Source organism: Phodopus roborovskii, unplaced genomic scaffold (assembly GCF_943737965.1).
Source record: "Phodopus roborovskii unplaced genomic scaffold, PHOROB, whole genome shotgun sequence".
NCBI lineage: Eukaryota > Metazoa > Chordata > Mammalia > Rodentia > Cricetidae > Phodopus > Phodopus roborovskii.
This window is the reverse complement of record NW_026125540.1, coordinates 3,779,868-3,805,476: the sequence shown is the minus strand read 5'-3', so window position 1 is coordinate 3,805,476 and position 25,609 is coordinate 3,779,868.

The following is a 25,609-nucleotide window of genomic DNA, read 5'->3' as shown; positions in this document are numbered from 1 at the left end:
AAAGCATTTTCTAAGAACTGTGGAAGTTGAAAAGACTCATTTACCCAGGAAATCAAGCAATCTCATGTTAAGCATACAGTTATGCAGGTAATTTTTGTATCAGCCAAGTCAGACTAATGAGATTTGGCATGTGTGACTTCAATGACCTTTATAAAAATCAGAGATTGTCTCTTAAATGCATCACGGTGAAGGAGCGATAACAAACTTTCATGCTGAGTTGACCTTTGTCATCACAACCTGAGGTTGAAAATTATACTTTTTGATTTTCTTTATTTGAAGTTCAAAGGTTTTACCACGTCAGTTGTCTCTGTTAATTTGAATTCTTAGCATTTCACACTGATACATTTAAGGTCCATTTGTATTATCTGAAGTCACCACTAAGGTATTGCTATTGCATTAAGGAAGCATTTACAGACCTAACAGACAGACTCTTCTAATACACCTTTTGTTATTTAAGTCAGAATACATTAACTTGTTCAACTTAGCAATATCCCTTAAGTCTTTCAGTTAGCAACAAAAGAATAATCTAATCATCTTCTACCCAGGAGATGCTCTAATCATCCCATAAATGAAGCAATAAGACAGTTACTGAGGAGAAATCATGACCACCATTAAGAATAGAATGGGAAGGAGGGAGGGAAGGAAGGAAGAAGGGAGGTAAGGAAGGAGGGAGAGATGGAGGGAGAGAGAGGGAACTGGGATCCATATGTAGAATAAAAAAATAAATTAAAAAAATTAAAACACACACATAAGAATAGAATGCATCCTGTATTTAAGAGATGAATCAGTGTGAATAACAACAGCATAGGCTTGTATAGGTAAGAAGTCCCATAATTACAGCATATAAAACTTTTAACATGTACAATTTTTTCTGAACAAAAGCATTTAAATTAGGAGTCTAAGATACAAAATACATGTAGTTTTTCACCCAAAATGGTGGTAGGTAGTTACTATTTAAAATACTCCTGTTAATTTTGATTTATTATATTTCAGAGCCTGGCAAAGGATAACTGTAATAATTAGACATTCTTTCTGGACACATTTTGTTTACTGTTAATTTGTAGACCAGGGAGTTAAAATGAATTACTGGAAGGCAAATGCCTTCCCACATGTATGCTTGGAGCTGATGCTATTTGTGTACATTCCATCAATGTAATAGAACATATTAATAGGCTTTTTTGTAGGAAAACTAGCTAAGCTAGATAAATGAATATTTCTTGAAGTACCATTAGCTAAATATTACTAGAACATTACATAACTTTCCACTATTGAAAATTGTCAGGCCTTTAAGAAGACTCAGTAGGTAAAGATGTTTGCTTCTAATTAAATACCTCAGATTGACCCACATCAAGGAACTCACATCATGAAAGGAGAGAATTGACACTTGTAAGTTATCCTCTTACTTCTGAAATTAAACCTTGCAGGGAATGCTCTATGCCCCAAAATGTATAGCTAAACCTAATGAATTACTTTTAAAAGATGTTTTGTCAAATGGCATTAACATGTTCTACAAGTTGTTTTGAAGAGTTTCAACCACTGAGTTCTACCATATTTAGGCATTCTTGCTGGGGGATGTCCTTTTGTATGCTGTGAATATAAATTTCTCTTATTGGTTGATGAATAAAGCTATCTTGGCCAATGGACGGGCAGGATTTAGCCAGGCAGAAAATTCAAACAGGGTTAGAGAAATTAGTAGGCAGAGTAAGAGGGACTCCATGTAGCTGCCAAGGAAGCAAGAGGCCTGGACATCACCGGTAAACCAAGATTACTTTGAGATACATAGATTAATATAAATTGGTTAATAATTAGGAGAGAGCTAGGCAATAAGAAATATGAGCCATCAGCCAAGCAGTTTATAATTAATATAAGCCTGTACGTGTTTATTTGAGACTAAATGGCTATGGCACTGGGTGGAACAGAAACTTCCATTGGAACATACCTCTCAAAATCCTTCAATTCTCACTGTGATGATTCATTTGTGAGAGTCAGCCACAATGCCAGTCATAGGCTGGAAGTATTTTCTATACATTGCCATTGTTTGTTGTATATTTGTGTAGCTTCTATAATTAGTGGACAATCTAGCCCAATGTAGATTTCACATTGTAAATTAATCACCTTTATAGCTTTAAACTGTAAGCCTTCCTAATCAAATACATAACAAGAATTCCTTCTGCTGAATGAGTTTATGATCTACAAAACCAGAAAGCTGAAAGAATCTTCAATCATCATGTGAATCTTTCATCATACTGCAGATTTGAAAACACTAATGATCTATTTAAAATTCACCATCAGATAAAAATAGTTTGAGTCTGCAGAAAAACACCTAATATTTCATATTTGTATATTTCTGCAATAGATATATGTCAAGAACAATATTTAATATTCTTTTGGGAAGATGGCTTCAAATTATAAATCAAAATCCAAGTAAATAGCAACCTTTCACTCTAAAAATGATAAATATCTGTCACAGATTAATTGCTTTTCTATTCAGAAGTCAAATATTGATGATGGAATGACTTGCACATTTGTTTCTGCTGTTTTCAAATCTACTTGTGCTTAGAAGACTCTCTCCATGATCAATAAGCATTGTAACAGGGCACTCAAGGTCTGAATGACAGAGGTTGTTCTGTTTGTTTTAACATCACTATGTTCTTAGACATATCTTGCTATAAAGCACTTTGTTTCCTATTACTGTATATGTTGGCCAATAGGAAAGGAAGATAGGAGGGACTAGGAGACAAGGAGGAAATAGGAAGTAGTAAGGAGGAGTCAAGATGGAGAGTCTGGAGAGAGCTGGACGCCAGCCGCCTCCCCGGTAAGAGAAGGCCATGTGAAGATACATAGAAATGGGTTAATAATTAAAGGCAGAGCTAGCCGATAAGTAACAAGTAACCGGGCCAACAGTATTGTATCAAATACAGAGTCTCTGTGTGTTATTTGGGGCTGGTGGCGTGGTAGCAGGACAAGACCGGGCAGCAGGCGGAAAAACCGTACTCGTTACATGTATACATTTTTAATTGTTTAAATTACATTTATTTATTGCATGTGGTGGACATGCACATGAGACATACTGTGATGTGGAGGGTTGCTTGAAGGAATCAGCTCTCTCCCTCTACTGAGTAGGTCCTGGAAATCAAGTGCAGGTTATCATGTTTGCTAGCAAGTGCCTTTTCCCATCTAGCCATATCACCAGCCCCATTTGCTGTATGTTTCAAATGAAGACCTAAATTTTTTATGCCCCAAACTTTCAAACTTTCAGAATAACTACAGTTATCAGTGGGGTCACTTGGGAGAAGAATATCTTTTGAAAGTCTTCTTTTCATCTTGGATATTAAACATTGTTGTCTTCATGGTGATGATGAGGACAGACATCCTTAGTCAATCCCAACCTCTCTCTGAATTTCTGGACCATGATCATATCTTATTGGGACACAGGAGTCATTCCTACACACACAAACACACACACACACACACACACAGAGAGAGAGAGAGAGAGAGAGAGAGAGAGAGAGAGAGAGAGAGAGAGCAGGGAGTAGAAATTTAGACTGTTCTTGATGCTTTCCACTCTCATCTTCAGTGCCTGAGAGCAATTCATGTTTTATCCATCTTCCTTTGTGAACATTTTAGTTCTAGCTGAGTCATTCACTAGATTTAGACTAGGTCATTTTTCATGTCAATAAATTCTATATTCATGATATGCAGTGTTGGTATAGAAACTACTTGATTTTCAGGCTTTTATCCAGAATTCCTAGAATTCAGAGTTAGAGCATGACAGTCTATGCTTCATCTTACAAAACAACATGAGTGACCAGCTTTGAGCAAAAAATATAAGTTTGCATCTATTAAAGCTCCAGTCCTCTAGTAACATGCACCTGAACCTATACTGTGTTTATTCATACCCCATTCTCCTTTGTACATCTGGTTATGCAATTTTTTTGTAAGGGTGTATGTTGGATGGAGAGAATCTTGGGATACATGTGAAAGACTTGAGTGAGCTGAAGTGGAAAAGCAGAATATTTGAACAGACTTTGAGAATAATATTGTGTGTTAATAACCCTGATACAGGCAAGCTGAATGATATTTTTAAGCTCCAAGAAGAGCCGTGTTTTGCAACCTTTATCTCACAATCGATGGCTGTATTTCAACACTTCCTAATTGCAAAAAGAAAATAATTATGTCACATTATGAGAAATTTTTGTCTTCAGGCCAGTTCTAATAGAAAGCAACATTGGGGAAACTTTGAAGGGGGAATTACCCCCAGAATAAAAGAAAATCACTTAATTAACTTGCTTCTAAGCCAATGTCAGAATAAATTGCCTCATTTTAATACATGAAAATGTCCTTGAACCCAACCTCGGACATTAGGGTTGTCTGACTCTTTTTCATTACCCTGAAGACCACAGCTAGTTGTGGTAATGAAGTTCTCAGAAGAAATGGAGATAGGGTAATTATGCTTCAATTAAATTTAAGACCATAATTAAAGGTACTTTTTCTGGTTTGAATCTGGGAAAACTTGATATTTGGTTTTTTTTTTTTTTTTCTACATATAAGCCCATGATCAAGTCCTTCAAACTCCAGGGATATGAGATAGATGAGTCACAGACACATATTATGAGAGTGGGTTTATCTGTTTGTTCTAGGGAACCACTGTTAAGATGGCAAAGAGCAAACCCAGTCTGTTCAACTTCTGTTCTTCAGTGCTCTTTATAAATGAAAAGGAGATAATTCCTTTTACTTGGAGCCAATATCTAATAGCAAAAAGTATCAGTGTGCTCCCTCAGGTTCTCTTTCTTCACCTAAGCCTCTTGCTGCTCTCTGCCTGTACTCACTCTTTCTTTTTTCTATGCATTCCATAACAGTGGAGAAAACAGAGTGATGAGCATCACACTAGTAGCATCCAAGATAAGTTTGGAAAAAGATATTAAGAATGAACAGCATGCTAGTTTTCACTTGTAGAGTTTTCCGTCATATCTCTATGAAAGTATAAAGGCAAAGTGATAGCATTCAACTGTTTAAAGATGACTCTGAACAGTGTAATTCTTTACACTTAATCCAGTTACATTCAACTTTCTGGATGAGAACGTGTGTTTGTATCATTGCAACTCACAGATATTTTGTTTTCATCTTTGTGTACATGTGTGCTTGTGCATACTTCATGGTATGGATGCCCACATATATGTGTCTGTGTATTGAGGCCAGGTGGTGATTATGTCTTTGTCAATCACTTCTCCACATTATTTTCTGAAGCAGGGTCTCTCATGGAACCCACAGTTCACCTATTTGGCCAGCTATCCCCTTGTTCTTCAACTGTTCAGATTTGGGGTCACAGGCTTGTGCTACTACTGTGTCATGTCATGGTTTTTCAGATGTGTGCTGGGAATCCAAACTCAGAATCCTCACATTTGGTCAGTAAGTACTTTACTAAATGAACCATCTCCCTGCCTTGTTTTAGGGCTCTTTTCTTGGGGCTATACTACTCACTAATGAACAGAACTAGTCTGCTAATGCATTAGCTTGATGGGGTGGCTGTAAGTAATTGCTGTTAACTTAATAACTGGAAACTGTGTGGACTCACTATTTCCCAAGGATCTGTATCCCAAGGTAGCACAACTTCAAAAATGTGCCTATGCCTAACCCAGAAGCTGAAAATAAACAGGGCTTTACTCTTTCTGGAAGCTCTGTGTGAGAAGACACTTCCTGGCTTATGCAGTTAATAAAATTTCAGCTCTGTGTTGCTGTGAGACTGTACGGTGTGGCGTCAACTCACCTTCCAGAACTGTGATCTTTGCCTCATGGTCTCCTTTGTCTTTTAACACAGCAATAGTAGGTAAGTCTTTTGCATGCTTATTTCCCACCTCCTCTTGGTCATGTCTCTCTTTTAACTCTTCCACTTTCCTCTTTTACTTTTCTTTTTAAATCTCAGGGTAAACAAGAGAAAGTAGAACTGGAGGAGAAAATGAAATCAATAGCATGAAATATTACTTCCTTTGTATGACTGTTAATGAATGCCTGCTACTTACAAAGACACTCTAATTTCATGAGCTCCATGGCACTTCTAGAAAACCTCTCCATATTGTTTATTAGCACATTGAGTTCCATAAACCCATAATCCACCTTGGCCACAGAAGTAACTGTGAGTATTGCTGGCCCCATATACCCACAGGTGTGTATCTTACGAAATATGGCTCAAAAAATGTTCAATTGTGCTGAGTACATGCAAACATTCACTTTCTGTCTTTGTACTCTGAACAGCACAACTATTTACATATCATTTACATTGTGTTGGATTGTATAATTAATCTATAAATTATTTAAAATGTACAACACGCTGTGTAAATAATTGGACAGCTTTAGATGAGGCCCTTGAACATTTACATATTTTGGTGTCTGTGGTGGGTTCTAAAGCCAAGCCCCTGGGCACCCTAAAACACAAATGAAGCACAGCAGAAATGAAAATCATGAGGATCAGAATCTTGGCTTCCAGGCTAGTCTTCATCTACAGCCTTTAACAGCATGTTTGTCAGTACCACTCATGATTAAACTGTAAACCTTAAATACAATAAAGTGTTCAAAAATGGATAAAAGAACACCTGAAGGCAAAGACAGGCATGTGTGTTTGTGGTGTGTATGTGTGTGTGACACACGCAACCCTATAGAAGTCAACATTAGATACCTCCTCCTGGTCACTATTTGTCTTATTTATTTGAAACGGGGTCTCTTACTGAACTTTACACTCAGGGTTCTCCTGTCTCTGCTTCCAGTGCTTGGATTACAAGTTATGTACAGAATCAAGTGTAGTTTTCACATGGGTGTTGGTCGTCCAAACTCTGGCCGTTGTATCCTTGCACCTGTCACTTTACCCATTGAGACATTTTGCCAGCTCCCTTTATTTTCCAAACTACTTCCTGCTGGTAAGGGGCGCTGTCTTGGGGGATTCGAAGAAGATTCAGATATCCTAGCTGTAGTCTGTAGGGCTGTTTTGTTTTAATCAGTGCTGTATGACTGGAAGAGTGGGCCTATATTATGCATATGTTACTGGTTGAACATTACACTTATAAAAGCCTATTGATCCTTTGAGAGTGGGAAACTTGAGGAGTGCAAATACATATCAGTGGTACAATACTCATCTAGCATGCCTTTGGTTCAGTTGCTGTCACCATGTGAGACGATATGGCTTCCTATACTCACACCAAACTGAATTAGCTACCAATTATCATCAATAAGCATAGCCAGGAATCAATACTATGTTATCATTTGACCTAAGGAAAGAGTTTTATATTTAGTACTAAGAAAATGATTATCAGTATTTTTGTTTCTATGTATTAGCATTTGATATAAACTTTTTAAAGTTTCATCTCATTGAGATTGCATATATAAAATATATTTTCTAGGCTATTTTTAATCTTGTTATTAGCATTGTGTTGCTCATCCTTTAGTATTTGTCATATTTTATTTTGCTATTTTAAGATAATTAGACTAATAATAGAAAGTAGAATAAGATTTGTGTGTGTGTGTGTGTGTGTGTGTGTGTGTGTATGATGTGTGACTTTCAAATGTAATCAGCCAACATCATCACTGGTGATATAATATGGTAGAAAGCTTGATATATCAGACTGGAGCAGTGACCATTTTTGGTGGTTTACTTACTTCCTCAAATGTCATTATTTTAAATACAACCATATATTACATTAATCCATGATGTTTGTTTTTTATTGAGTGTTTCGTTTTTGACTAGGATTCTGGGACCAGGGACAAGAGTAGATGCTTTCCTTGGGGGATTTTATATAAATATCTGCCCTAAGCTAAAAATAGTAATGTATCCCAAAGGAAGTCAGCTAGTCAGGCTTCAACATGACTAAATTAAACAATTTTAGTTCCAGCCCGATTTTCAAATAACTCTGTTAATAGAGAAAAGATGTGTTTCATTTTCCCCATTAATCTACACAATATACTGGAAAGAATGAGATAGTGTCTCCTAAGAAAATTTTTTGATTTATTATGGAAAAACTCACATAAAACTGTTATTATGGGGTTGTTTTAATTTTAGTTCAAATGAAATGAATGCCCAAGGATTCGTGCCTCTGCTTGTTTGCAACTAATAACTCTTGCCTCTGCTCTGTTTATGGCTCTCTCCACATCTCACCCAATAAAACTTAAAGAGTAATCTCTAACCTAGTAAAATAGAGTAAACTTAAAAATGCTTTTCTCATTAGTTCAGTTGTTTATATATCAAACATTTATTCTACAACTGAAATACTAAATGATTTGGGTTTTTTTTTTAACTATGTAGAGGATTAAGCAGATGTTTCTGAATTGTATAGTAACTCTCAGAGGACTCTCATGAGTTATATATGATGTCAAGCATGGACTGCTGTCCTGGAAGAGACAGACTACAAAGAGAAAGAGGAAGATGAGTCTTTCCCCTTTGCCCTCTCCCCCCTCTTCACCCACTTCTATCTTTTTCCAATTAGCTTATCATTAATTATACTAATTATTATTATATAAATTATTAATTTGGTAAAAATGATAATCACCAATTTCATAACAATTTTATATTAACAAAAATGTAATAACATTGATAGTTCTATATATTTTGTACCCAGTCTCTCTTATTCATTTATACTAGTATGTTTCTCCTATAACCAGTAAATGAATGTTGATAAACTAATGTTCACATTTTAGATTTACATAGTTTACATGCAGTGTGATTTTCTTCAAGATATTCAGAATATTTTCTCATTTTTAGTCACATGAAATTCATGGGCTCCTTTTGTCTGGGATAGCTCCTGTGAGCTTCAATAGCAAATCCATAAACTTAAGTTCCACTTTTGTTAGCCAATATGAAAAAGTGTATTTTAATTCCTGTGGCTTGTGAGTGTCTGTGTCATCATGCTGTCATGTTTCCTCACCATGAATCTTCTCTTTCCTTCCCTACACTGTATATTTTAGAAGGAAGTCACTGTGAGTGTCCCACATTTAAGTGGGATTTCTATCTCATCTCCTAAAGATTTGGAATTTTACTAGGGAAACTGATTTATTCTCCATCTTTTTGTATACTCAGTTATTTCTTTATATTAGTTTGAATTAGTAATTATTCATATTGTGCTTTGTATTTCATTTCATATTAACTAATTGTGTTCTTTTTATTCTTTTGGCTTTGGGACATCTTTCACTTGAAATCAATTTGACATCTTGGTGGGATCTCTGTCATTGGACACCTGCCTTACTTTGGGGTATTATATGGTATTCTAACCTCATTTCTCCCAAGCCCTACACTCCACTGTATCTTCCAGCAGCCCTGGCTTATGTTACCAGGGCTGTTAGTAAAAAATAAAGTTCTGGATCCGAGGTGCTCTTGGATACTTTTGATGTTCAACTTCATCTTATATTTTATAACTGTTTGAACTGTCACTGCATGTGTATCTTTATAAAAGTCCAAGAGATTCCCTCAGACGAGTTTTTCTATGTTCATCCCAACAGTGTATGCCACTGCATAGGTGTGATGATTGCTTGGTATCTCACATCATGGAAATACAGTGCTGTTACAAACTATGTATCAGGCCTCAACCTTCATATTTCCCCTTTCTTCTCCATAGCATTGGTTATAAAGGTAAATACGATTAGAAGAACAAAGAATGAGAGGAGTAAAGAAGCACCTCCTCATGTCAGTGATCCCCGGAAACTTCTAGTATCACACAAGAACATTCATAACTTTTGCTGGGGAAGGCATAACAGAATGTTTCACTAGGCCATAACCTATACCATTTATTTTATTGAATGGAAACTATTTGAGCATTCAAATTATGCCAAATTGTATCCTAAGCATTTAAAAATGGTGCTGAACATAATGGAAAGTGCAATGTACATTACTGGGATTCCTCCTGTAAAGACTAACAGCAAACAGGGGAGCAACAAATGCAGCAGCAGCAACAATGAAACACCAAGAAGCTCCAGGCAACCGGGAGCACCTCAGAAATATTAAAAGCAATTAGGTATTTGCCTTTTTCTGGGTTTCCACTTAGTTGACAAGATTTATCCAAATTTAGATTTGTAGAATAAAATTATGGAACACAAGGAAAACAAAGAGAAATGCCTCAATGTTGAAACAAGCTTGCTGGGTCCAGAGACAGCTGACTCAAACAAATGGGAGCTCACTGACTCCACACTGACAGCTGGGGAACCTGCAGAAGACCTAACTAGGCTCCCTGAATGTGGGTAACAGTTGGGCAACTAGTACAGTTTATGGGATCACTGGCAGTGGAACCAATATTTATCCCTAGTGCATGAATGGGATTTTTGGAGTCCATCCCTATGGAGGGATACTCTCTCAGCCAGAATTCAGTGGGGAGAGCCTTGGTCCTGCCCCAAATGACTTAGTTGGTTCTCCATGGGAGGCCTAGACCTCTCTAAGGAGAGGATGGGGTGGGGAAAGGGTGGGGGAAGTGGGAGGAAGGGAGGGAAGGGGAACTGGTATTGATATGTAAAATAAGAATGTTCTAAAATATAAAACCTTGCTGCATTATGGAAGTAAAATAAACATAGAGGGATCAGAGGAATACAGAACTGTGCAGCTTTCAAAATTGAGGCAGTGAAGTAAGTTAATACAACATCATATGTGGCTTCTTACCCCTGGCATCTATTGAATGATTAAAGACTGGTATTGAGAAGCCTATGATGATTTAAGCTGATTGTTGCATAGTGAGGCAATTACAAAGAGCAAATTATAATACCGGCTTTCCATTTTTTTTTAAATTTATCTAGCACTAATGACCTGCCAGGTACACTCAAAATGGATTTACATATATCATTTCAGGCATTACTTGAACTAATACAATGAGGTGGGCATTAATTGTTTCCATCTATATTATAGGCAGTTGAGGGTCAAATAGATTAAAAAGATAAATGAAGACAGCCTAGCTGGGCAGTACTGGAGCCAGCACTTCAGCCATTCCATATGTTGAACATAAAACAAGCAAAGATGTGTGATAATCATGTGTAGAAATTATTCATTAAATGAGACTGAAGAAATAATACTTGTAGTTTTGATATCTGGTAACTCAACACGCCTTTGACAATGGTACTCAAGGACATTTTAGTTTTGTCCTCAGAAGAAAGTTTTCTTTTATATAAAGGAAAGAGGGTATTTTCCTTTCAGAAATGTGAATGGACTTTTAAAAGAACTGAAGAGAAAAACATCTTTTGGAGTGTAGCCTTCTTCTCCAATTATTTTTTACCTTGGAAAATGGAAAAAATAAATGCCAACTTAAAAACAAACAAACATAGAAACAGGAGGGAGGGCCTAGACCCTACTCCAAATGATTTGACAGATTTTGATGATCCCTCCTAGAAGGCCTCACCCTCCCTGTGGATTGGGTGGGGAATGGGATCGAAGGGCAGGTCAGGGGACATGGGAGGATGAGAGGGAGAGGGAAGTAGGATCGATATGTAAAATAAATAATAATAATAATATTAAAAACAAACAAACAAACAAGTATATGCCTTCCTAGCAAATTTCAGAGCTAACTAAACATCATGAGCCTGAAGAGGGTAACTACAATACATATGATGGCACTGTAAACAGAAATTGGATTAGTGAGTTTCCTTGCAAAGGTAACCTACTAAGTAAGTTTCTGTTATTTGTACTTAGGACCCTAAAGAAAAAGAAATATAGTTTGTAACAGTTAGGCGTTTCATTTAAACAAAACAATGATAACCAAAAATACTTTAATCATCATTATAAAATAAGGTGTCTTATGTATAAGAACACATTTAGCCTAAGAAAAATGTATAAGAGTTTATAGAATTTTACTAATGAACCAGATTTTTTTCATTATATGTGTACACACTTACCTTTAGATTATGATTTAAACAGATGAATAAAAATAAAGAGTAAAATTAAAATTCCTCTGAAAAAATATTTCTCTGCTTGCCCTGTCTTCACATTTGATTCAGAAAACCTTTAAAAGTGTCATGATAAGTATAATCGCAGGGCACCTGAATCTACAGGCAAATATTCTGCTTGATTATGACTTGCTAATGTTTTCGGTCAAAGTAGAGAGTCTATAGCTTTCAACAGCCCTGCATTTGCTTGCACTGGATTTGGAATTTAATATTATTTATTGATTATTTTCCAAAAAATACTATAATACCTTTTGGCTATTCTTAGAATGGTATTTGACATTTCAATTCAATACATTTTATTTAGGTCTGAATTCTGGATTCCGTAAAGCTATCTTTCAATGAAGGATCCATATCTTGTGTCCCAAAAGTACAATATATGAACAAACTTATAATCCACATGATTTCCACAATATTTCTATCTATGGTGATTTAGAGGTAATACCCCTCCCATATGTAAAAGGAAAGATATATTCCAATATTAGATATATACTTTTTAAAATGTAGTTATATTTTTCCACATTCTTTCCGCACTCCATAGACATTCACATACATGCACACACACCACACACACACATACACACACACACACGTATATATGAATACATATATAATGTGTACAAATGCTATATATTTTCAGAAAGTAAGGAAAGTTAAATGTGAAGGTTATTGAGGCTGGCATGTAGATTAGCTGCAGTATCTTGTCTAGCATTCATGAGGTTATGGGGACAATCTCCAACACTGAATAACCCTGACATTGTAGTACTTTTTTATATCAGCATTGGGCATAGTAGTACATATCTATTATTGAAGTACTTGCAAGGTGGGATCGTGGGGGCAAATTGATTGTATGTTCAAGGCCATTTTCATCTATATGATGAGTTTAAGACTAGCCTTGGCTACAGGAGGCTCACAATTTATTTAACAAGCAAAATAACTTTTCTATTTGTCTATGTATTGTGTGTGTGTGTGTGTGTGTGTGTGTGTGTGTGTAGGCATGTGCGTGACAGTGTGTGCGTTCATTTGTAGAAGTCAAAGAACAACTTTTAGGAGTTGGTTCTTGCCTTCTACATTGTTGAAACAGATCCATTCGCTTCTGTTCTGCACTCTGAGCTGTACGCTGGCTAGCCCAGAAAAGTCCAGGGAATTTCCATGTCTCCAACTAAGGTTGCTGAGATTACATCACAGCTTCTAGAGATGAGTTCATGTTGTCATACTTTCTTGGCTAGAACTTCTACTGGCTGAACATGATACATAATACATGTATGAATAATACATACACAATACATAAATTTTTAAAAATTTTGATTTTTAGTATGTGTACTGAAGCATGTGAGTATGGGTTTGCATAAATGAGTGTCAGTGCCATGCGGACAGTGGTCAGAAGAAGGTGTTGAATCCCCTGGAGTGTCAGTGAGGGTTGCTTGCAAGCTTCCTGATTTGGGTAATGGGAACCAAACTCCAGCCCTTTGGAGGAGCAGTAAGTCCTCTTAACCATGGATCTGTCCCACCAGCCACACAGAGGATTATTCAATAACTGCTATAGGCTACTTGGGAGCCCAAGTATTAAAAACAACAACCCAAACCTCAAAATTAAATAAAACTTTGCTACTGGCATAAGAAGAGGATTTTAATGGAAATAGTTTCACATTGGGTACTATGTGCCTGAGAAAGAAAACAACCCACTTTAACATAAAAATTATTGGTTGCAATCAAATAAGAAAACTAGAAAGCTATAGTGAAGAGTCCCTGTTAATAATAGTAATTGGTTTATAAAAGAAATCCATTGTAACTTTTGCTTATATTCTCATGTAAATATCTTAGAGATGACCACATTTAAGCTTAAGTTCTAGGGTGGTCCAAAGAAAAAATAAGAAATGAAACCGAATATAACTAAAATAGACAGCAAGGTCTTCTATATTAAGAAGTGGTCTTGAGCGTGTGATTACACCAAAGAATCCTATGTGCTTTAGCATTTACATTATTGTACAGCTGGAAAGTTTTGGAATTTCCAAGATGAAATCCCAGGAAGGAACAGAGTGGAATGATGAGCTGAATTGATACTGTGTGGGAAAGGAAGCAGACACCCAGACATGGTGCTGAGCTCCCATGGGAAAGGCCTTGATCTAACTTAAGTAAAGGCAGGCTGTGATGCCAGCAGTGGTCTGTGAACTTTTGTGTACACAGTGGATCTACACTTCAACTCTTTTCCCAAATAATCATTTTAAAAGCTCTGATATTTGTCAGAATGAGACACAGACAAATGAAACTATCTAAATGTATGATAGTACTTTTAGTATTTTATACTCAGGACAGAGTTATAATATTTCATTGCCAAATGTTCTTTTTCTAAGTTTAGTGTATATGTGTGTGTCTGTTGTATGTTGAAATACGTTATGGGTTCTGTTCTGTCTTCCTACATTCACGTGGAGTTTGGGGGTTGTAATCCAGGCTTGGCTACAAGCACCTCTATGTGGTGAGCCATCTCATTGGCCATCCCTATGTTTTTCTTCATTTGCAACCCTGACTGTTTGTTTAACAAAGAATGCCAGGGTAGATTTGGGGCAATTACTACTAATACTTTAAGTTCTTTCTACAAATATTTCTGTAATTAAGTGCCCAATCCCAATCCTTTTTATGTGCAACATATGGCTTTGTTTCTTATTGTTTTTCATATTAATGTAAACTTTTCTGGTTCTCAAAGATAAGGGATAAAACCTTGAGTACTAGGAAATCAGTTTAGCCTAGATACTCCACCATTGCAAGAATATCAGGATGTTTATGGAGAAATCTTGAGTTTGATATTTTGGGATCTGCAAAGAAATCATGTACTTGGTGTATATTGTGGTTGTCTTGAGTGTTCACCAGTTAATAAATAATATTTCTTCTTCCTGAGCACTATCGCGTTTTAATAAGGATCAAGATAAACAAATATGCTGAATAGATGCTTATTCAGGGAGAAATAATTTACAAAATAGACAGATGAACACCAGCAGGTTCCTGATCCCAAGAATGCCTCCAGATCCTCTCCTGTCTAAGCCCTGCCAGCAAGAGAGTGCTCCAGGGCTCCTCCTCAGATCTAGTTTCCCAGGTCACTTCTGCCCCTGTCTCCACCCCCAATGAGCATGAGGACACATGCAGACAAAGTGAATATCTCACTACAATCCCCCTTTTAGTCTAAAAAAAAAAAGATTTAGGCTTGATACAAAACTATATAAAAAACAGTGAATAACAAGGGTGCTCCATGACAAGGAAAATCAAGAACATACAAATTTAAGACCTATGTATCTAGTGCTAGGGTAAAGGCATAACCGAGTTTACAATAGAGTTGTCCTAAGCTGGAAAATGTAAGTCTAGTACCTAGGCTTACTAGTATCTAACTAGGAAGAGAGATTAATAGTTGTGAAAGTTTAATCTTCAACCTCATCAAAGAGCTGAGAAGGAATAGCAATACCAGGGTAGACAGGAAGTATGGATGGGCAACTTCCAAAAGGTACAATGAAGACAGAAACAACAATCTACCTGGACACTCACCCAAGGTCTCATAGTCAGTTTTGGCTAAGGCCTAGAGTACCTGACAGACCACAACAAAAGCATGGAGGCTGAAAGGCTGTCTTACCCTGACCTGGCAAGGTTCAGCAGTCTTCTATATTTGTCTCCTGCAAGCACATAGGACTGCACATCCAAAACAGTGGTTGAGGTGGAGGCAGTTCTTTGCCCAAGAGGCCATTAGGCGAAGCAATAATGGACTCCAGAAGGAGCGACAACAGTGTCCAACATATTTTTGGGAAAGGGCACGGTGCTGTCAAGAGCAATAGTGTCTCATGTCAACAGAGTACTAATATTAAAACATTTAAATGCCAAGTTTTGCAGGCCTATGAAGTATTTGAAGATTAAGCATCTATGTCTGACTAATCTCATAGGTATAGGAAACATGGGTGAAGATAATCTGTAATACTCAGGAACTTAGCTAAAAAACTGATTGAAACTTCCCTGAGTAAAGCAGGGACAAATACTTAATATATATATATATATATATATATATATATATATATATATATATCTTCCTAAAACAGAGGTAGAGTAGAAATGTCTAGACCAGAGGTACAACTATAAAGGGCAGCAAGATAAAAATATCCTAAATTGTATCAATATACAAAATGTCTTGAACATAAGTAAGAGTATACATACATAGAATATGGTAAGGATAATGTGCATAAAACATCATAAATGAAAGATTTTATACAATATGACAAAATACAATATACAATTCTTCTGGGAAGGAAATATAAACTTAATTTTACATAGGTTACCACATATAAGAATCTATAGCAATGTAAGTTGTATAATACTAATATTTCACTATTACTAAAATAATTCACAATAAGCTAGGCTAATCTACCTATATCCTATTTAAACCATCCATACCTTTCCCAACCAAACACCACCCCTGTCTAAAAGAGATACCCGAGTCTAAGGATCACCTTCCATACCCAACCTAAGTAACTAAAACCAACCCTAAGAAGATTCCTATATGTCAAGAGTAGGGAAAGGGGTGTCGTTAACTTAAGATCACTTCCTGCTGAAATGGGATGATGATTGCTCCATGGGATCCTGTAAGAAGAAAATTTTTAGTAACCAAATTTCGTGTGTGTGTGTGTGTGTGTGTGTGTGTGTGTGTGTGTGTGTGTGTGTGTGTACAAATGTTCATGTAAGTATGTGGATGCCAGAGTTTGACATAGGATATCTCCATCAATCACTCTCTATCTTAGTTTTGAGACCGGGTTTCTCACTTTACCTGAAGGTTATTAATTCAGCTAAACTAGTTGGCAAGCAAGCTATGGGGATCCTCCTGTCTCTGCCTGCCTAGTCCTGGGATTATGATTTGTGCTTTTTTAACATAGTGCTAGGAATCAGACTCTGGTCCTCATGGTAAGATGGCAAATATGTTACCAACTGAACCATATACCCAGCCCCTTGTCTTCACTCAGTTAATTATATTGGTTGTAATAAACCGAAGTAGGCATGAGAATAGACTTCAGAGAACTTGGAGTCTAAGGAAAAAGAAAAAGATATGTGTTACAACAATTTGTAGGTAATTTATGCTCTATTAATGACATCCCCCCCATTACTCATGCAAGCACTTCTAGTTTAACTGAAAGGAGTACAGCAGGAAGGTGAGGGAGACAAGAAAAGGTTAATGGGGATGAATATGATATTTGAAAAAGTACTATACACCACATATGGAATTTGATGTGAAGGTATTTTCCTTCTATACAGATACTTCTTTATGCCTTGCCAAACATATAGCCCATTGTAAATAAACATAATGAAGCCTCAGAGAAAATTGTATTTTTCATGTGCATCTTGATTATTTAAAATTAAGACTTCTGAAATATTAAATATGATCAAATATTAACATGGTGTTGGCATCTACTCTGCAGTTTCCAAGTCACCAAAATAAAGCACATTGTTTGCTTAATACTCTAGACTTCATCTCACCACAGAGAGCTGCATTAACTTCCTGCTCCCATTTAAACACCATTAAGGTGCAGCTTGCACTCTGTAAAGCTTTATTGTCTGAGTCCTGCTTACCTGAGGGACCACTTACCTGCATTCCTCAGAGAAGCCTGGGGAGCCATTTTGCTGATAGCTCCTTGGAGGGGTTGGTGTGGTACAAGCACTTTTTGGGTCCTGGAGCTTCTATAACCTGCCCTCATCCCCAATCCATGTTCTCAGTTGTGAGATACAGACCTGCCACTTAAATATTATTTGCAAACAAAGAAACAGTTTCTGTCTACCTTGGGTTTTTATAAATGGTGTGGAAATATTCTTTCTTGTGTATCTATGATCGCTGGAATGCAATGTCTATTAAATGACTTTTGTGGAGGTACCGGTAAATGATTTGAGTAGCTTTAGATTAAATAACTTATATATAACACAAAATGCTGCAATGTAGACTTTCAGTATAATCAATCCATATCAGCCCTATGAAAGGCATATTGGTAACCATCACATTAGAAGTGATGATTTCTTGAGAATGGGCTTCATGTAACATTTTGAAGTAAACTAATACAAATAATTCTAATGAAAAGGTATGTTTGTGCAATAATTTTGCTTCAGTACTTTACAATATTCAAACAGACCAAACTATTAGACAGAGGACTCTAGAATTATTGTTAAATATTGTGCTTTTTTTTTTGATGCAACTGCCCCAAGCATTTTATGTCAACTTTACAAACAAGAAAAATATCAATACTTTATTTTCAAAGCCACATAGAATTAGTCTAATTTCTAAATATTGGATTTGTTTCCTTAAGTCATTTGGTTTCTACTGACTATTAAAAAAAGGCATGGAGACACACAACATCATTTTGAGTCTGAGGTTCAAAAACATTACTTCAGTTTAAAATTTTATATTATTGTATATATATATATATATATGTATATATATATATATATCCTATATACAGATTTATCAATTACTAATCATGAACTATGATGTTTTTTCTATTTTCCTAAAATTCCTAGAAAATTAGGTAAGAATTATTCTGCAGCCTTCTAAACAATATTTTAATTAATTTGTTAATTAATTTGCATTCTGATATCTTTTTCTTGCCTTACGCAAGTATTTTCAAGTGAAATGTCATCTTAGTTTCATGACCAGAGAGAGAGTCTCAGTTTGGGTTCTGTAGAAAGATTTACCTCCCCACCTAATTACCTTCACCATCTCCTCTATCTCCACTGAACACAATCAATTTACTTCACTCCCATGGTTATTGCTCACAGCACAGTGAAGCATGACAGAGTGAAATGAAACATCAAGAATGCAATGTAAGGAGGTCAGACAAATAAAGAATACAAATTAAAGCTGGCTGTACAGATGCTGTGTGATGATGTTTCTGTTTCAGCATCTTTGCTTAATACATGACTTGACTGCCCCTCATGAAAATTATTCAATCCCATTTTAAACTGGACTAAGTGTTTCTAATGCAGCTTCAGATACCGATGAGGAAAAATATTTTTGTCTCAAAGAAAATACTTATTTGGCTCAGAAGTTGGATACATGAGACCATAATTGCTGATTGAAGGCTGAGGGAGGCTGTGATGCCCCCTACACCACCACATACTTCTCAACAAACCGGGTTGTGGAGTTGTCAAGAATTGTTGAGCCTTGAACCTTCAGTTATACTTCAAAAATTAAGGAAGCCATCCCAGAAAACTATGTCAAAAAGATATGGTGGCCAGATTTGATAAGAAGAGTTATTTGACTGTTTTACATGTAAATTATAAGTAAGAGAAAGATGGAGGAGCAAACATCAGGCAGTGGTTCCATTTATTAAGAGTAAAAATAATAACCAATTAAACTGTGGTAGTGAAAACAATGGCCTTTCTATTTCATTTAAATTACTCTCCCCATCTTCACTTTGCTGAGGTGGAAGGTGACATGTAGAGGGGTTTAACTCTTCCCTGTTTATGCAGGCAACAGAAGGCAGATTCAGGATGTGCATATAGGGAATCTTAGCACATTGTTCATAAGAGTAAGTGATAAATCATAAGACAAGTGATTAAGTGAATTATAGATAAGATTGGTAGGACTTGGTCCTTGAAAGAATTCTAAACATGTGCTAGAAACATAAATATGTAGATTTGTGACTCACCAATATTTCTTGTACATTTACGACTACAGCAAATAAAGAAAGCATACAGAAAGAGCTGCATTTGATAATGGCACACTGAGAAGGACCAAGGTGTAATAATAGATGGAGAAATATGTGATCCTGAAGACAACTGCACAGGCTCAGTAGTGCTTGCCAGTAACAAGGCTTTCAAGAATGGTGGTACCAGGAACCCACTGACAACAGAAAGAAAAAGAGAGGATGCAGAAAACTGTCTGTTCCTTTAGATTTAACAACCAGGAAGCTGATGACCTTGAAAAGAGGAACTTCTGAGTGGCAGTTAAGTCTTTATTTAACTAAGCTTTATTAGATAGACCTGTAGACTTGCAACTACATGCTATGATGTACCTTGTGGAGAGCAGTGGGCTAGAAAAGGATGGATGGTGTTGAAAACAGCTGTCACCTACAACACACCAACTATGGTGTTTGTGGAGGAAAGATTAAGATTGAGTAAGACAGAAAATCCTTTCAGAAGGGAGTCATGTGGAATTCCCAGTCAGTAGAAGACAGCTGCCAGAAGGGCAGTGCCCTACAGCGACTGAACTGGGTCACACATTGTGACTTCTCTTGATGTATCACTTTAAGAAAGCTCCTGTTTCTTCCCAGCATTTCTGCCATATCTCTGCTGTCTCCAAGCAAAGTCTATACCAACTATTTTCTCTTGAGCTAGCAGCCCTGATTTTCAACCATGTGGACATAACAGAAACTCATGTGTGATTATCTGAGAGGGTCTGAATGTCGAGAATTAAGGGTGAGGTGCCGGGTTTTCTAACAAGCCCTTTAAAAGTAATAGTTATTCCGTGTTTGAAGTCTCTTTTCAGAATTCTGATGAATTGAGCCACGCTGTTTTCTGAGTACTCGGATTCTGTATGTAGCTTTATGACAGGAAGTTGGCCTTCAGAGCAGGAATGTATGTAAACAAAGAAATGTGGCTCACAGCTAAGTTCCTCTAAATCAAATCCTGCAGGCTTTCCACCCCCATTCCGAGCTTCTTTCTGTATCTTGATTGTTTTCAGATGGTTTCTGTGATGAAACCCAATTGTTAACCTCCCTAAAATTCCCAAGGCATTCTCAGGCAGTTGTGAGTGTGGACCAGCTAAACCAAACAAGGAGAAGGAAGTAAGAAATCTAATGCCATCCTGCTCCGCGATGTATGAAGTGTATTTTCTCCCTCGGGAATCAAACTTCAAGAGTGAACTTTTAAAAGAGAGACTGAAAACTCTAGTACTACAACTGCCCGAAATCATCACTGTAAACACAAAGGGTTAGAAGCTATGTCTGTTTGGTCCTTTGACATTATTATACAACAGCATGCCTGCTGAGCTTCAGAACTATTGTCCTGCCAGCCGTACAGAACTCTGCCTTCCTCCACTGTAAAAATGCTAAGATGCCAAGGGCTACAAATTGTCTTACATAAAGTCATGGGAACTTTATAGGTTATGATAGATAAAGAAAAATACAAAGACCTTTTTGTCAATCTCAGAACCTCAGCCTTGCCTTCATGGGTGGAAGCAAAAATGTCCCAGATTCTTGCAAGCCTGTCTAATACAGAGACCCCAGTCCTCCTGGAAATTGTGTTTCTTTGTTTTCCTTAAGCTAAGTAGTGTGTGTGTGTGTGGGGGGGGGTCATGCAAAAAGCGAAGACTTCTGTTGTATTCCTGAAGTTCTACTTATTGACGTGTCTTCTAGTAGAAGAACAGAGAAATAGAAAGTGGGCAAACATGTTAAAAAAAAAAAAAAAAAGGCTTGGTAGGAGAGACTGGGACAAAGACTGACATATTGCACCTTCAGAGTTTCTACTTCCTAAACAGTTTAAATGATGGATCCTAGATATGCTCACTGGTCTATAGAATTGGTCTGGAGAAAGATGAAATTGAAATGTGTATTTCTGTAGAGACTGAGGGGTGTGAGGAGGGATCGAATTTGGAAGTTTATGAACGGCTTGCTCAATCAGCTGATAATGTCATTGTTGCGATTACAAAAGCTGTAGGAAGGGTTGATATTGGTTCACAGTTCAAGAACACAGTTGCATAGGGGAGGCATGGCAGCTGAAGAGTGAGGCAGCTGGTCACAATGTAGTCATCATCAGATAGTCTGTGATGAAGGCTGGTTCTCAACTTTCTGTCTCCTTTTGATTTAGTACAGAGCCCACTCCATATTTTGGATGGATTCTCGCTCCATGTCCTAATCTGGAAAATCCTGAACCTCCATGCCTTGAGGCTTGCTTACAAGCTATTTTTAAGTCTTATCAATTTATATCACAATCAACCATAGCTCCAGTCAGTTGTTCTGAGGGCTGCTGGGAAAGCAAAGGGAAAGTCTACAAGCACTACGGATTATAAACTTTTGTTTAGATGTCTCCATGCTGATCCTGGCAAGGAATAATTGGGACTGTGAGTGTGGTGGTGGGTGGAAGAGGGGGCTGTGAGCACTTTCAGAGAAATGAGATTCTGAGAAAGTAGCTCCACAAAGAGGGGATGGGAAGAAGCCACATTAAACCCATGCCCCCATCCTGCAGCTATGAGAACTTAACTGACAGGAAAGATCATTAGACTGTCAAAGTTTCAACAAACAAGATGAGTCTAGTAAACACAGTTCAGAAAGGACAACTGACTGTGAATGAAAAGCACTCAAGTTGAGCCCCATAGCCCTGGCTGTAATGGAACTCACTATGTAGGTCTATGTAGGTATGCTTGCCTCTGCCTCCCAAGTGCTAGGATTAAAGGCATGCACCACCATGCCCAGCCTAGCCAATACTTTAAAAAAAAAAAAAAAGAAAAGAAAAAAAAAACTTCTTTATTGAATCTTTGGGGATTTAACATCATACACCCCAATTCCGTTCACCTCCTTCCTTCATCCCTTCAGTGCCCTCTCCCACAAAAGGAAACAAAACAAAGTAAGCAAGCAAGCAAGCAAACAAAATCAAAAACTGGGAACCCTCATTAAGTCAAACAAGGGTAAAAGCCACAACCTGAACAGAAAAATTTCTGCTTCTCCTTCTCTTCTGCCTCTCTGTCACCTCTTCATCCATCCTGAATAGGCAACACATTTTAATCAATGTTGCTTTTATTTGCTCAGAGTTGCACTCCAATATGACCCAGATATAGGTAATTCCTGAAAAAAGAAGTTTCATGTTTATAATTCAGTTAGCTGAAATTGATCAGGGAACTCATGTCATGTCATTTCAATTTTGGATATCTTATATGACTAAATTATTATGAAATCAGTTTTTTTGTGTTTCATATTTATTGACTTTGAGCATTGTGAGTTTTTATTTTCTCTTTTGATTGCTTATTCTTGAGATTTTGATTTAAAATTTCTCCCTTCCCTTTTCTCCCTCCAACCCCACCATCCTATCAGATTCACTTGCCTACTCCCCTTCAAATTAATGGTTTCCTTTTTCATTAATTCTTATTGTATGCATCCTACATGGAATGATGTTTTATTCTCAAGTTGTTAATGTATTTCTAAGTTTGTATATTCACTGAATTGTTTTGGGAAAAAAATAAATGTAGTATATTTTCTGCTTTAACAAATCAATGATTACCAAAGCCATTGGGTTTAATGACCTCCTAATATGCCTAATGCCTTTTTATTTGTCTACTCATGGGATCCTTGTGTCTGTGAATATATGAACACCCTCTCTCTGTGGATCTTACATGCAGATGCATAGTTTCAATTCCAGATCCCAGAGAAATGGTAATTTTGGCGCAGTGGAAGGGTTTAGAGTACATGGTATTCTACAACCAAACCACAGCCAACAGTAGCCTCACAGAGAGTTTGGTGCTATTATTATTATTGTAAGACTAATATACATTGTTTCCTCATTGAGAAAAGGCCTGTATTAGCCAGGCTTCTGTAACTCTAACAAAATACCCATGAACACAAAGCAGAAGAGAAATTTAATTTTGCTCAAGGTTTCAAATAATTCAGTACATGCTAGGTAGCCTCTGGTGATGTGGGTTTGTGGTCAGACAGACAGTATAGAAGGAATGGAGTAACAGAATTCTTAGTTCATGGTGGAGAGGAGTCACAGAAAAATAAATTAACTTCCACAGTGACATACCTCCCCCATCTCTAGATAACACACGTGGCTGTGATCCCTGTCATTGACCCCAGGGTCTACTTGCTTCTCAATATCCCCATCTCATTCAACTCAGGAGCAGCCATGAATCATTCCAGAAACAAGTTATAAAATGTCACTGCTCTGTGTATCTTTTGTTCTCCAGAAGGCATTTTAAAAACAACTATAATGTTTAGAATTGAATATTGTAAGTCTTAGGACAGAGCCAGCAGGTAAGAAGACTGTCAGACATCTGGGGTACCCGAATAGTTCCTAAGGATACAGAAAAGAAGCAGATCATAGACTTGATATTTGTTTTTGTTTCAGTGAAAAAGAGAAAGCTGGACAAATTATCATTTTTGTTAATTTTAACTTGAATAGAAAAATAATTAAGAATTCAATTCTAAATACTTTGAATTTTTGTCAACTTATCTAAAAAAAAAATAATGCCACTTTTCCAATATGGCAGATATGAAGTATACAGTTTTACTAGAGTCAAACTTTTCTCTCCTGTCTGTCTATCATCTATCACCTATCTTCTTTTTCTTCCTTTCTTCTTTTCTTAATTTAGTTTGTTATGGATTCTCATCAGTAAAAATGTCATACTATTTGTCCTATTTGCTTATAATTTATTGTGGTGATAAACACCATTACTGAAGACCACTTGAGGAGGAAAAGATTTATTTCAACTTCTAAAGCAGAGCAGGTCAGGAATCTGGAGACAGGAACTGACGCAAAGACTGCAGAGAAGTGCTACTTGATGGCTTGCTCTCCAGTTCCACATTCAACTACCTACCTTTCTTACAACTTCTCAGGCCCACAGTAACTGGGCCATCCCACCTCTATCATTAATGAAGAAAAATATTCCACATAATTGCCCAGAGTCCAATACGATGAAGGCATTTTTCTCAATTGAAATTCCCTCTCTAAGATATCCCTCAATTCTGTCAAGTTTACAAAAACCCAATCATCTCTGTAATGTACACTTTTATTGTGAATATTGAGGTCTTGTAAACAAAATCTACTTAGAAATATAGGAATGCTAAGCTTAGAAAATAGTTAATGTAAACAGTGCTGAGACTTAAGGCAAAAGAACCAATTTTCTATTTGTATCTGACATTTATATTCAGAAGAAAAGAAAATGGAAGTTAATAGGAGCTCAGAGTGAACCCTCAAATCTTGTACCATTTCAAATAAAGACTAGGGAGAACTCACTTTCTGGGGCCACTCCTTAGACAGAAAAGCAGTTCTCTTCCTTTGATATCAGGTATTTGGTTTTCCCTTTGTATAGTGAACAGTTGTCCCCAGAGTACAGTTGAGTCTGGGATTCTGGCTGTAGGGTTTCAGAGGAAATAGAAGCTTTGTGGTAGTTTTAGACACCACAGGAAGATGGGCTGAAAATAACGATGAGCTGCACTGACTTCAGTCAGTTCTAACAGAAAAGAAATAGAGGAATCCTGTTTTACATTAAAAACACTGTTGCCTGATGGGGCTGTGTGATCACTGCAAATCCTTCAAGATGTTTAGCAGTGAGAACTCTGCATCTTGGAATTGAAACTTCACTGAGCTTTGAGAACTGGAGATATTATTTGTGTCATCAGGATAGTTAGAGTATTTAAGCCATGGAGAAGTATAAGTTTTCTTGAATATTTACAGGGCAGTGGGTAAAACCAAGGCAAGAAGAAACTTGAATTTAAGGGCTAGGAGGAGGAATTAAGAAGGATGGAGTGGGAAGGAACAAACAAAGATGAAGCTCATTTGCATGCAGTATCAGAGTAGTGAATTCATTAGAATTAGGAGGAAATGATGGAGAATTGCCATAGACAGAGCCTTTGCATTGGGGAAATGGTTCAGTTTGTTGGTGGAGTGTTGACTGCACAAACATGAAGACTTGTGTTTAGATCCCTAGATCTCCTAGATGCTAGGAAAGGCTTCATGCCTTGGTAACCCAAGGACCAAGATGTTGGAG